The sequence below is a fragment of the Schistocerca cancellata genome, chromosome 12 (genome assembly GCF_023864275.1).
Source record: "Schistocerca cancellata isolate TAMUIC-IGC-003103 chromosome 12, iqSchCanc2.1, whole genome shotgun sequence".
Lineage (NCBI taxonomy): Eukaryota > Metazoa > Arthropoda > Insecta > Orthoptera > Acrididae > Schistocerca > Schistocerca cancellata.
The window spans coordinates 165,386,897-165,400,755 of NC_064637.1; positions in this window are offsets into that span (position 1 = coordinate 165,386,897).

The following is a 13,859-nucleotide window of genomic DNA, read 5'->3' on the forward strand; positions in this document are numbered from 1 at the left end:
GAAATCAAGTTTGTACGACCCCTCAGTGAGTGAATTCTACTCGAACTTTGCCAACTTTTATTTCGTTTTATGAAGTTCACAGTTTTACATTTCAGATGATGCGGTTGTCTACTGTTATGTACCGCTTCAAAAACGCTATTCATATATTCAGTGAGATATTGGCAGAATTTAAAGGAGGTGAAGATTTTGCAACTTGCTTTAAATGTTCATAAAACGAAGAAAGGTAGTGTCCTCTGACTACAGTATCAGCGAGTCACGGGTGGAATCCGCGAACTCGTACGAATACCTGGGAGTGCGTGTCGTTAGTGATGTGAAGTGGAACAGTCACATTGAAAAAAGTCCAAAGAAGGGCAACTAGTTCTGTGTTATCACGAAATACAGGAGAAAGTGTCGCGCATGCAGTAAATGAGCTGGCGTGGCAATCGTTAAAATAATTACGTTTTTCGTTGCAGTGTGATCTTTTCACGAAATTTTAATGACCAACTTTCTGCTTAGAATGTCAAAATATTTTAGTGTCGCCAGCGTACTTAGAAATCATTATTGTAATAATATAAGAGAAATCAGAGCACCTACAGAAAGATTTAAGTGTTCATTTCTGCTTCTCGCTGTTAGACAGGGGAACGGTAGACAAATAGTGTGAAGGTGGTTCGAAGAACCCTCTGCATGGCACTTAAGTGTGTATTGCGGAGTAGTGATGTAGGCGAGAAGACACTCAGTCGTAGGTAAAGCAGGTGGCATTCTTTTTTTCATTGCTAGAAAACTATGAAAATGTGGTAAGTCTACAAAGAGATTGCTTACAAATAGCTTCTGCCTCTCGTGTTAGAATATTGCTGGAATGTGTGGGACCCGTACTAGATAGAACTAGCAGGGGATGTTGAACGTATATCGCGAGCACTTTCCCACGAAAGTCAAAGGTGCCGAGTTCGAGTCTCGGTCCGGCACACAGTTTTAGTCTGGCAGGAAGTTTAATATCGGCAGTCATTCCACTCCAGAGTGAAAATTTCACTCTGGAAGGTGAGACGAATCACAGTGCGCACAGAGGCACTTAAACAGCCATGCTTCTCGAATTCCGTACACGGATGGAACAGGAAAATATATGATGTGACACACCGTTCTCTTACCCTCTGCCTCGCATTTTGCCGTGGCTTGTAGAGTGCGGATGCAGAGTTTGCCGTAGAGAGTAGTGTTTCCTTTTTTCCGGTTACGCGTGATGAAGCAAACTCTGAGAAGTCTTCCCCACATCAGCTTAAAAGGGAGACGTAGGCCCAGCCAGGGCTTTTGTCTGCTGGGGTTAGCAGGGCCCGCCCGTATTTACCCGCAGATGTTTCCTTCGTTGGACGGCGAGTTGAAGTCTCTCCCTCTCTCCCCCCTCCCTCCCCCGTTCCCCCCCCCCCCTCCCCCCACCATCGCAGTGCCTGCGGCGCCGTCAGAATTTAATAACTTATTGCCGCGACTTTCAAGTTAACTTCTCAAGGCTTTGTCAGATAGAGAAAACGGGGAGACAGAGAAGTGAAAGGCGGAAGAGGTTATTAAACATTATCTGGAACCAGAAAAGGCGGAGGGGCAGCAGAGGGCTGCAGCATTAAAAGTCCGCAAGGAGCGTTTCCGTCGCGGAAGGAACGACAGGGAAGTCAGACGGAGCTGTCCCGCCGTGTCGCCGTGTTCGCTAACGGTGAGGTGGGGGCGGCGCAGCTGACGTGTCGCGGCAGGGGTTTCGGCAGGTGCTGCAGTGGCAGTGGGCCGCTTACTTTGCGTCAAGGCTTGTGCGCCTAGTTTGCTCGTTTCATGCTGTATACTAATTTTTACGAGGATGTTTTGGGTTGATCGTCAGTCCGAAAACTTGTTTGTTGCACTACTGTCTATCCTGTGCGAGCGTCTTCACCTCTGGATAACTACTGAAACGAACGTCCACTGGTACGAGTGCACTGTAAGTCAAGTCTCGAATCTACCTGTACGGCTTTTACCCCACTAACCCCATCCCCAACACTTCTATCCGACTATTTTGTACCTTGTGCTTGCTTACATCCGCACTAGTGCAATGGTTTACACTGAGTGGACTATTATTTGTTCGTGATCGCAACGTGGGTCTGCTGTGCCTGTCTCGAGTGAGAGATCACTGTGCAGCGGGACTGTCCCTGTTAAGAGGACCCAGTTTTCGTGTGAACCGTCTGTACAGGTTGGTTCAGCTCCCTCTACTACTGGATTTTGTGCAGCTCGCATTGGCTTCAAGTACCACGCGCAAGATTTTCATATTCTCTCACTCACTAGACACATGCTGTTAGTCCTACAGAAGAAACTGAACGGTACTTTGTACGAAACTTAATGTAAGTAAATTTTATATTGCGATACGTTTTCGCGGAAGACTCTGGGTTTCGAGTTACAAAACGAAAACGGCGTTTGAAGGTCAGTTTTGCACATTTTTCGTGAATAATTCGAAAACTACGGCCTCTAGTGAAAACGCATCCTAGTACAAAATTTAATTACATTAAATTTCTTACAAAAAGGCCCCGTTCTTTGTCTCCAGGAGCAATTGTTTATATGTAGTGAGCGAGAGTCTATGAAAATCTTGGATGTCGTATTTGAAGGGGTTGCGGATTGCGTAAAACTCAGTGCTAGGGGCAGCTGAGTCATGCAATTTAAAGTCCACCACTTTGTTTTTCTACGTGTCGTGGGTAATCTCAGAAACCACTGTAGGGATTTTGATACGGTTTTGACAGTAGATGGATAGATTTGCGAGGAAGATTTGTGTACCAGTATATAATCTGCTACTGCTAGGCTGCCAAAGTCGTCCGGCTGTGGATACTTAGTGCTGCCCGTGCGAAGCCAATGCGGGTCGCTAGTCATGTATGCGCGCCTGTTGTTGAAACTTCAAAAATATTAACGCCGCAGGTCGCCCTAAGAAAACAGTCCTAACGAAACTGGGCCACACCGTGTAATCTACTCCCTAAAACGTATCGCCGTGAGCTAAAGGTTTAACACGGTGATATACGTATTACAGGTACAGACTGTGTGTATGTCGTGAGGCAGCTTAACTCACGGCGCGCAGATACCCAGACTATTTTCATCTACTGTTTGACAATGAGAGCAGTTGGCAACTTCCCATAAACTTCACACCCAATTTCAAACCGCCACGAAACTTTTTGTGCCCGACATCTCGACAAAACACTGAAACAAAAAACGTTTACCGCTTACTACATTTTCGCTGTCCATGCAGTAAAACTTCTTCAATTCTAACACCATTTCGAACGAGTATTGCATACAGTATCTCATACACCATTAAATGAACCTGCAAAATTCTAGGCGTCAAAAAATTCGGGGGGGGGGGGGGGGGGTTACTCTTGTGTTTACATGGACAGTAAGAGTGTTCGCCGTGTAAGAGACAATAAAATAAAATAATTTGAAAACCCGCGTTAGTTGTCAAATCTGCATCTCGTGGACATACATGTGACGCGAATTCGATATTGTCACACGGAGAGCTGCATCGTTGTGTATATGTAAATAAAGAACAGTCCACGAGTGTACTGCCGGTCCAAAAAGTGTCCAACGGGCGCCGTATTTCGGCTGTCAGACACGTCGCCATCCTCAGGTGCGCTCGCGAGCTGAGCTGCTCCCACCGCGAGCCGCTTCCTCCGCGGTTCGCGCCCGACGTAGTCGCTCTGTCCACCCTGGGCGCCAGGCACAGTCGGCGGCGCGCCTGAGGATGGCGACGTCTCTGGTAGCCGAAATATTGTGGACCGGCAGTACGACCGTGGACTGTCATATCGGCATATACACCGGGAGAAACTGAAGATTCACATGAGAAATTCTTGTCTTATTACGCATATGTGATGTGTGTAAATGGTACAAACGGAATATTATGCATTCAGGCGGTTAACGTTGAACTGTCACTTAAGATTGGCGCAATAGGCCTAAATCGAAATTGTGGACGAAAACTTTTAATAACAACAGTCCGGGTGGGGAAAATCGACCTTTGTGATCACTACCATTGTCAGGATACAGTACGTTCCATCAGTCGATCTCTCCTTTCAACAAAACCTCCGCCTTTCCTCAACTCTTTTACGTACAGAAATTTCTCTCGACAGCTTCTGTTGCCTCGCCAAACTTTCCAAGCTCCAGGTTCTTCCCTTTCAGTGATCTTTTGATGCAAGTTACATGTTTGTTTATGCTCATAACTTTGGGCTTTCCTGCTTTTATTCTCATTCCTTTTCCAACTTTTACGTTTTTCCCCGTCATAAATTTCTTTCGCGCCCCGACACTGTCTCCTTAAACCATATTTTTATTTTGTTTCTATGTTTATTTTCCTTCGGTGTTCTGTGTTCTGCATTCACGATTTTAACGACAGTGTGGATTTAGTTAGCTCGTATGCTAACCTTTATAGCGGGGATGAGAGGGAGGAGCCCTTCTTTGTTGGTACTGGTATTCGGTTACAACGTTGATAATTCTCGTGGAGTTGGTGGGATTGATTCGTTTATTTTTCTAACCAACGTATTTGGTTATTGAGGTGTCAAACCGAAACCACTGATCAGAATGTCAGATGCTTTCAATAATCACGATCAGAATCTTTGTGAGACACGAATGCTTTCACTGCCACTCTGTGTGCTAACTACTGGCCATTTGGTCTAAATGATAAATCAAGAACACTTTGAAATAATTCAGTAGCAATTATGAGCCACTTGCTCACTTCCTCTATACTACAAGAGACAAGTACCACGCAATCGAGAAATTCCTCTAATTTAGCTCTTTGAGACAGGTACAGGCAGTCCCTGTTCAATGCTGTTCCGATTGCTAGTTAGCTCGCAGTTGGCGTGTGACCCTCTTCTCGTGGTAGAAGTGCCTGTTGCTCCATGAGGGGCTGCTGCTCGGATTACTCGCCGAATATCTACCCCCCCCCCCCCCTTTAATCTGCCCCTCTCTGAGCTCTTATTCGGTTCTACATCGATTGTGGGTGCACGCGGTCCTGTGCAAAATCTGTCGGGAATATTCCCTTTCCTCGATGTGTGTTCGTCTTAATGTTTGACCACAATTCCAAGTTCCACTAGGAACTCCTCCAGTACTTGGGTCGGAAGACTGCCAGTGACGCCTGTGTCCTCGACCCTCGACGACCTGGCGACCCGCCCAGGATAATCGCCGAGAGCGAGCCTGGTCAGCGAACAGCTTCCACCTGCCTCGGGGCACTTCACTTCAACGTTTTTTCTCACCCGTCTGTTCCATCTCCCTGGAGGTTTGTGTCCGCTGTTAGTTATCATCTACTATCTGATTGAAATTACTAACATTTTCTGATCTGACGTGTAATTAAAATTTCAACGAATATGGCACTTCGTCTGATTTGCCCAACACTGATTGACCATATGGATAGTAACTTTTGCGTCGTCTCGTTGTCACTGTAGGCTTTTACCATGGGAAGCAAGGAGAGGATGTTGTTCAGTGGCCGGCATCCTCTTTCTATAGCACAACTGCATGGCTGTATTAACAGGGTTCTTTATTAGCCGAACAGAAGCTACTTAAGATAGACCAGGTGTTGTGGTACAAGCTTTTCCATAACAGTCCACGTCAGCCTCACTGCAGGTGAGGTACAAAGTCCCGCTATGTACACTACTCTGGACGCTAGTTGCTGACTGACTCTGAGCTAACTGCGACTCCCACTGGGCTGTGACTGACGACTCGACTCGTTGACTGGCTGGGCCCTGCGGTCTAAATACTGGCCGCCGAGGGGGCGCTGGCGGTGCGTTGTTTGCGAGTCCGTCTCTGGCCTCTCTCCTCATAAAACTCGCTTGCTCTGGCGTCTATTGTCGACCTTTCCGCAGCCTCTTTGCCGCCCGGAGTGCTGGCGCCACCTTACACCAGCACAGTACTGTCTTTTTCGTTTCTCCTGATATCACAGTGTCTCTTACTGCTTCATCTGGTAGTAGACAGCGTGTTTCACAATTCATGTTACACACTTTTAGAAATCGTAGAGGGGACTTAGTGGATGAAGTGTTCCACAGGAGCCCACATCCGGAAACGTCATCCGACAACGCCGTGAAGCGTCAAAGGTATAGGGGCCGGCGGCTGCAAATATATATATGCAGTGTGATTCCGTGATGATATTTCAAACTTACATGCATGATGAGGGACAGATGTATCGGTTTTATGTCTCTCGACAGTGGAATAAATGTACTGGTACTGTTGTTGCTGACAAGGTAGGGTATGCAAATTTCAGAGGTGGTAGTATGAAACAAAACTAGGAAGAAGTCCAGTAAGGAGGAGGATGTTAGTGTTTAACGTCCCGTCGACAACGAGGTCATTAGATACGGAGCGCAAGCTCGGGTGAGGGAAGGATGGGGAAGGAAATCGGCCGTGCCCTTTCAAAGGAACCATCCCGGCATTTACCTGAAGCGATTTAGGGAAATCACGGAAAACCTGAATCAGGATGGCCGGAGACGGGATTGAACCGTCGTCCTCCCGAATGCGAGTCCAGTGTGCTAGCCACTGCGCCACCTCGCTCGGTACAAGTCCAGTAAACATGGGCTCTAAAACGCGTACAAGAGGAGCTGTGACCACTTTCTGATCTTCGCAACTGTTAAATACTAGTCCTCTGTTCAACAAGTGCTCGTACCTCTTAAGGTGTGCGTTTTAGAGCCCACGTTTGCTGGTCATTTTTCCTTATTTTGGCCCATAGTACCACCTGTGGACGTTTACTACCCTTGAATCTTCGCAATAACAGTACAGGTACATGTATTCACTCGCAGAGGTACCAGAATGTTTCTCGCTTAGACTAGTTCACTTCTCTTACCTCAAATTGATACATTTCTTCTTCCCCATCGTCCTTGAACGTTTGTACATACATATACAGGTGCCGGCGCCAATGATTTCGACGCTCTGTAGCGTCGTTGGATGACGTTTCTGGACACTTGTTCCCGTGTAAAACTTGATCTATTAAGTACCTCCTACAGCCTCCATAAGTGTGCAGTATGAATTGTGAAATAACCGTGTGTACACTGTAAAGTGTTGGCGACAAATGACACTTGTTTCCCATACCAGTCTCATCTGCTTCCTCCGAATTACCGTGTTGTTTACAGCTCATTTTTTAGTCTTGTGATCTTTCGGTGTATACCGACATCTTTAATCCCGCAGTGTTCCAAGACTGCTTCTTCTGCCGTCTCCAGGCGGAACGGTTTCTCGCGTCCAGAGGACAGCTGGTCGGCTGGTTTGCGACGCCGTCCTCCGCTGAGGCAGCGGCATTAGCCACACATCCGGCGTCGCGCCTGCCTCCAGAAACAAACGCCCTATTGTCTGGCGCGCCCCTCCCTCCCTCCCTCCCTCCCTCCCTCCTTACAACACGGGACGCCCTCCGCCCCGTCTGAGCGGTGCTGATTGCACGTTCTGTTGCGACGTGCACACCTGCGGTCTGAGGGCCAGCCTCGTGGCGCGCGTTGCGTCTGACGCGCTGCCCGGTTGCCTCTGTAGGGTGCGTCGCGGATGACCGCCAGTCACACCGGCGCAGTACTGCTCCCACACTCTGCCCTAACACACTGCAGTCACTCACAGCGCTTAAGGGTTGTTAATCCTGTATCATGCCTCATTAACGACGTCTTTCCACCGAATAGTGTCCCTTGTCAAGGTAGACGAAGCTCTGAAATGTCAGTTAGACTGCTAACGTAAGGGGCAGTAAGTTGAAAACGAGATACACTGTATTTAAAGTATACCAGCAGCAACCTCTTGTGGTTGCAGCGAGGGAAAAATGATTCCCTGAATGCCTCTGTACGAACCATGGTCGCCCTTAATTTTCCCTGGCGGTCCGTCTTCGTCAACACACTTACTCAGCAAGCCACTGTGCAGCGCGTGTAATTAAAATGTCGCACCAGTAGTAATGAATTTCTTGACTCGCGTGTCGAGCAGAGGAAGAATGAATGTATACTTCTGCGTGCCCTAAAGTCTCTCACCTCATCCTCGTAATCCCTGCACGAAATTCCCGATTCTGGTGGCGTAATGCCGGCACTGACGTGGTCGCACACAGCTTCTCTGAAATCGGCTCGCCCCAGGTGTTCGACATCTGTTGTATCCGCACGCTGTGTACTGGTTGTCTGTTCTACGTAACAGGTGGTAGTATCTTTCTGCAGGCTATCGCAAACGTCCGTTCCCTAAGCTTCCTCAATAGCGTTTCCCGAAATGGTCGTTCCACTTCTCGAAACTACCAGCGTAGTAATCGCGCGCTTCCCGAAACTATCGGCCACAAATCTAGCTACACTGACAACGGGCCAAAGTTACTAGAGATTCGTGCGTCTGTGGAAGGATCTATGCGCGAAGCATATAGCAGCTATCACAATTATACCTCAGCAAAAGATCTGGCCTAGAACTCGAGAAAACTGTGGTTCTATGTAAAATCGCTAAGCGTGGCTAAGGCTTCTATCCAGCCACTCACTGACCAGTCTGGTGTAGCAGTTGAAGACAGCAAAACGAAAGCACAAGTTTTAAATTTCATATTTAAGAAATCGTTCACCCAGAAGCATTGTACAAAGATACGATCGTTTGACCATCGCACGGACTCCCCGCATGGAGGACATAGTAATAGCCACCATAGGTGCAGAGAAGCGAGTAAAAGGGTTGAAAACAAATAAGCTGCCATGCCCTGATGGAATCCCATACGGTTATTTTAACCGAGCGAGGTGGCGCAGTGGTTAGGACACTGTACTCGCATTCGGGAGGACGACGATTCAATCCCGCGTCCGGACATCTTGATTTAGGTTTTCCGTGATTTCCCTAAATTGCTTCAGGGAAATGCCGGGATGGTTGCTTTCACAGGGCACGGCCGACTTCCTTCCCTAATCCGATGAGACTGATGACCTCGCTGTTTGGTCTCTTCCCCCAAAAAAACCCAACCCAACCATTCGGTTTTACAAAGAGTACTCTACGGCACTTATTCCTTAGTTAGTTTGCGAATATCTAGACCTTCGCAAAGTCCTAAGCTACTGCACAAAATCACAGCATACCCCTGTGTATGAGAAGGCTACAAGAACGGGGCAGCAAAATTACAGACCAGTGTAATTAACATCGGTTTGCTGCAGAATCCTTAAAGACATTTTCAGTTCGAATATAATAAATGTGCTTGAGACGGAAAAGCATATGACCACGAATCAGCACGGTTTGAGGAAGCACCACTCGTGCGGCGCTCAGCTTGCCCTTTTTCCACGTGACACACTGCGAACCGCGACGAAAGGACACCACGCAGTAACGATACAGCGAGTTTCCGACGAGCATTTGACACACGGTGCGCCTCAGGAGACTGTTAACGAGGGAGCGAGCGTATGGAATAGGTTCCCAGATACCTGACTGGCTCGAAGGCTTCTTAAGTAATAAAACCTAGTATGATGATCTTCATGGCGAATGTTCATCGGAGACAAGAGGTGCCCCAGGGAAGTGTGAGAGCACGGCTGTTGTTTTCTTTATATATGAATGATTTGGCGGACAGCGTGAGTAGCAGTCTGCGGTTGTTTTTTCTGGTGATGCTGTGGTGTGCGGTGAGGTGTCGAAGTTGAGTGGCTTTAGCAGGATACAAGTTGACTTCGACAAAGTTTATAGTTGGTGTGAACAGGAGTAACGAAGCCGTAATGTTCGAATACAGTATTAGCAGTGTCCTGCTTGACTCCGTCACGTCGTTGAAATATCTGCGCGTATCGCTGCCAAACGAAATGAAATGAACCGAGCGTGTAAGGACTGTAGCAGGGAAGGCGACTTGGGTGGGAGACTATAGGGAAGTGTGAAGCGTGGTTCATCTGTTAAAGCAGAGAGCATTTAGGACGCTGGTGTGAACTATTCTTGAGTACTGCTAGAATGCTTGGAACCCGCACCACGTCGGATTGAAGGAAGACGTCGAAGCATTTCGCAGGGGGGCTGCCAGATTTGTTACCGGCAGGTTCGAACAACATCACGTAGACACTTCGGGAACTCAAACGGGAAACCCTGTAGGGAAGGCGACGTACTTTTCGAGGAGCACTATTGAAAAAAATGTAGAAAACCAGCATTTCAGAACGATTCTGCTGCCGGCAACGTACATTTCGCGTAAGGACGACGAACATAAAACAAGAGGATTTAGGGCTCATACAAAGACACGTAGATAGTCGTTTTCCCTTTCCTCTGTTTGTGGGCGGCAGAGGAAACGAGTAGTAGTGTACATGGTACCCTCCGCCACGCACTGTACGGCAGTGTGTGGAATACGTATGTGGATGTAGAACTGTTTCTGCGTCTTCCAGTAATCCGACCTGGTGGGGATTGCGAACAGTCGAGCAGTACTCACGAATGGGTCTGACTATATGCAGTCTCGTTTATAGATGAACACCCTTTCAGAGCATTTTCTTGGTAAACCGAAGTGCAACCCACCTTCCGTTCTCTTTGCAACGTTAAACCTTGAGCTTTAATCCAACAGCACATCACTAATACTGTTTCGGAACGCTATGGAATTGTTTTCCATACTCATTTTTCTACATTTACAGCAACCCGTCGTCAGTCGCGCTAAATCAAAGTTGTACCCAAGTTACTCTGAATTCCCATGCCGTCAATCACTTTCCCAAACACATCATCATCTCCCCGATTAAGGGCGACGTCCTGATTTTCTTATCCGTGCAGCTGGGTTTTATCACTCGCTCTAGTGTGGGCGCTCTCACATCATTTCTCAGGCTACACCCACTCCAGCGACTTTAAATTGTGATGTGGATACCAAAATAGTGTGTTTTATGGTAACACGTTGTGTTGGGACCTCTATCAACGCTTTCCAGCCGGATGTTCTACGTTTGTACTTGAGTGGTTGACCTTTTACCTGATCCATCAACCACTGTAGTCTGTTTTATTCTAGTCAGCTATTTGCTCCTTTTAAGTGTCCTCTAATTTCTGTTACTGCGGTGTTCATTTTAGCTCTGTACCCCTTGGTGTTCCCTCCCTCTGGGTGCTTTTACTGTATAGGCCTTTTACAAGTATGTCTTTTTGGAACAGGGGACTGATGACCTCGATGATTAGCCCCCATCAAACCCCAAAACCAACCAATCTGCTTTTCTTTTGGTAGAACACTTTCAGGGAAAATGGGATAATTATTGCGACGTTGCACAAGCGTTTCTTTCGTCTGCGAGGCGATGTCGCAGGGCAGCGTGGAAGGCCCCGCCACTGCGGACGACTCGACACGCGGCGCCGGCCTGTGCTGCTGAGTTACCGTCCGCACACTGTTTGCTGTGCCCGGCCGTGTCGGGTTGCGCGGCTTTCAGAGATATTACTGCCAGAGGCGGCTCTGGCGGGGATCCCCCTACTGTGGCGCGCCGGCCAGAGTACACAGCAGGACTGGCGCGCCAGCTGCGCACACAAGCGCTGGCGCCAGAAACCACGAGCTGCGTAACGCGAGAACAGCGCGGAGTGCGTACGTGCGTGCACGCGTGACATGCCGCCGTCACAGGCCGAGTGGCGGGCGGCGCAGTAGGTTGGTATGGCACACGGAACGTGAACCTAAACCGATGTGTCCACAAATGCCCGTAACACGAGTTGAAGAAAGTGAAGTAAACGTTTACGGGAAAATGGAGTGATTACAAAAGTTGTTTAGCAGCCTCCTTTATGCGATTCACAGGATGCCAGCGACTGTTTGCTGATGGTGCTGTATCGTACGCGAAGTGTCGTCGTTAAAGTAATTGTTGGAGGACACAGGATGACTGGGATAGAGTTTTTGTTTGGCGTGATAGGTGGCAGAGGGCTCTAAATCTAGAAAAAATTTAAGGTTCAAAATGGTTCAAATGGCTCTGAGCACTAAACATCTGTGGTCATCAGTCCCCTAGAACTTAGAACTAATTAAACCTAAATAACCTAAGGACATCACACACATCCATGCCCGAGGCAGGATTCGAACCTGCGACCGTAGCAGTCGCGCGGTTCCGGACTGAGCGCCTAGAACCGCTAGACCACCGCGGCCGGCTTAAGTTAAGGCAGTGAGGAGAAAAACGAATCCCGTAATACTCTAATACAGCATTATCGGTGTGATGCTTGACAGACTGTAGTCGGTTAATCTTTTGACTACCAATTTCATTTCCGAAACGTTAAAGGATGGCTGTTTTAATTAATGTCTTGGTCAGAACTAACAGTAGGAAAAGAATATTCCCCGCCGTTTAGTTTTCGAAGGGGTTTGGACGGGGTAGAAGGGTAGGAATACACATTTGTTCATAAGTATCTCCAGGCTCTCAGAAGCAAAAACTACGAGACGTACGGAAAACTGACGCACAGCTGTGGACGGAGCATCTCTGCAAAGTTGTCACTCACACTGCAGGTGCCTCAATGCGGGCTTGTTTTGTGCTGCGGCAGGCGTCACTTCGTGGGTGCAAGTAGTCGCCGCGGTTTGTCTGCGAAGCCAGCCCGCTTTGCGAATCTGCTAACCAGATTGGTTCACCTGCAGGTGCGAACTAATTCGATATGACAATACGGTGACGAGGGTTAACAAAGAAACTTGAGGACAGGGCGGCCTACAGGTGCAATTTGTAGTTACAAGAATTGTGCTAGCCACTAGTAAGCTACCCTTTACTATTAGGACACTGCTACATAGCAGTAACAAGCATCAGGTTCCAATTGGTTCTCTGATAACGTATCGTGGAACTCATACCAATGGTAGGCAATGAAAACCTCATAAATTCATTTTGTTAAATTTTGCAAGTGAAGATAAAACGGTTTCTTAAAAAATAATAGTAAGCGATACAGAAAGTTGATAGCCACACGTGTAACGGTATAGCAGAAGCCTAGCTATTGACGGATTGGAGAAATACACTCCTGGAAATTGAAATAAGAACACCGTGAATTCATTGTCCCAGGAAGGGGAAACTTTATTGACACATTCCTGGGGTCAGATACATCACATGATCACACTGACAGAACCACAGGCACATAGACACAGGCAACAGAGCATGCACAATGTCGGCACTAGTACAGTGTATATCCACCTTTCGCAGCAATGCAGGCTGCTATTCTCCCATGGAGACGATCGTAGAGATGCTGGATGTAGTCCTGTGGAACGGCTTGCCATGCCATTTCCACCTGGCGCCTCAGTTGGACCAGCGTTCGTGCTGGACGTGCAGACCGCGTGAGACGACGCTTCATCCAGTCCCAAACATGCTCAATGGGGGACAGATCCGGAGATCTTGCTGGCCAGGGTAGTTGACTTACACCTTCTAGAGCACGTTGGGTGGCACGGGATACATGCGGACGTGCATTGTCCTGTTGGAACAGCAAGTTCCCTTGCCGGTCTAGGAATGGTAGAACGATGGGTTCGATGACGGTTTGGATGTACCGTGCACTATTCAGTGTCCCCTCGACGATCACCAGTGGTGTACGGCCAGTGTAGGAGATCGCTCCCCACACCATGATGCCGGGTGTTGGCCCTGTGTGCCTCGGTCGTATGCAGTCCTGATTGTGGCGCTCACCTGCACGGCGCCAAACACGCATACGACCATCATTGGCACCAAGGCAGAAGCGACTCTCATCGCTGAAGACGACACGTCTCCATTCGTCCCTCCATTCACGCCTGTCGCGACACCACTGGAGGCGGGCTGCACGATGTTGAGGCGTGAGCGGAAGACGGCCTAACGGTGTGCGGGACCGTAGCCCAGCTTCACGGAGACGGTTGCGAATGGTCCTCACCGATACCCCAGGAGCAACAGTGTCCCTAATTTGCTGGGAAGTGGCGGTGCGGTCCCCTACGGCACTGCGTAGGATCCTACGGTCTTGGCGTGCATCCGTGCGTCGCTGCGGTCCGGTCCCAGGTCGACGGGCACGTGCACCTTCCGCCGACCACTGGCGACAACATCGATGTACTGTGGAGACCTCACGCCCCACGTGTTGAGCAATTCGGCGGTACGTCCACC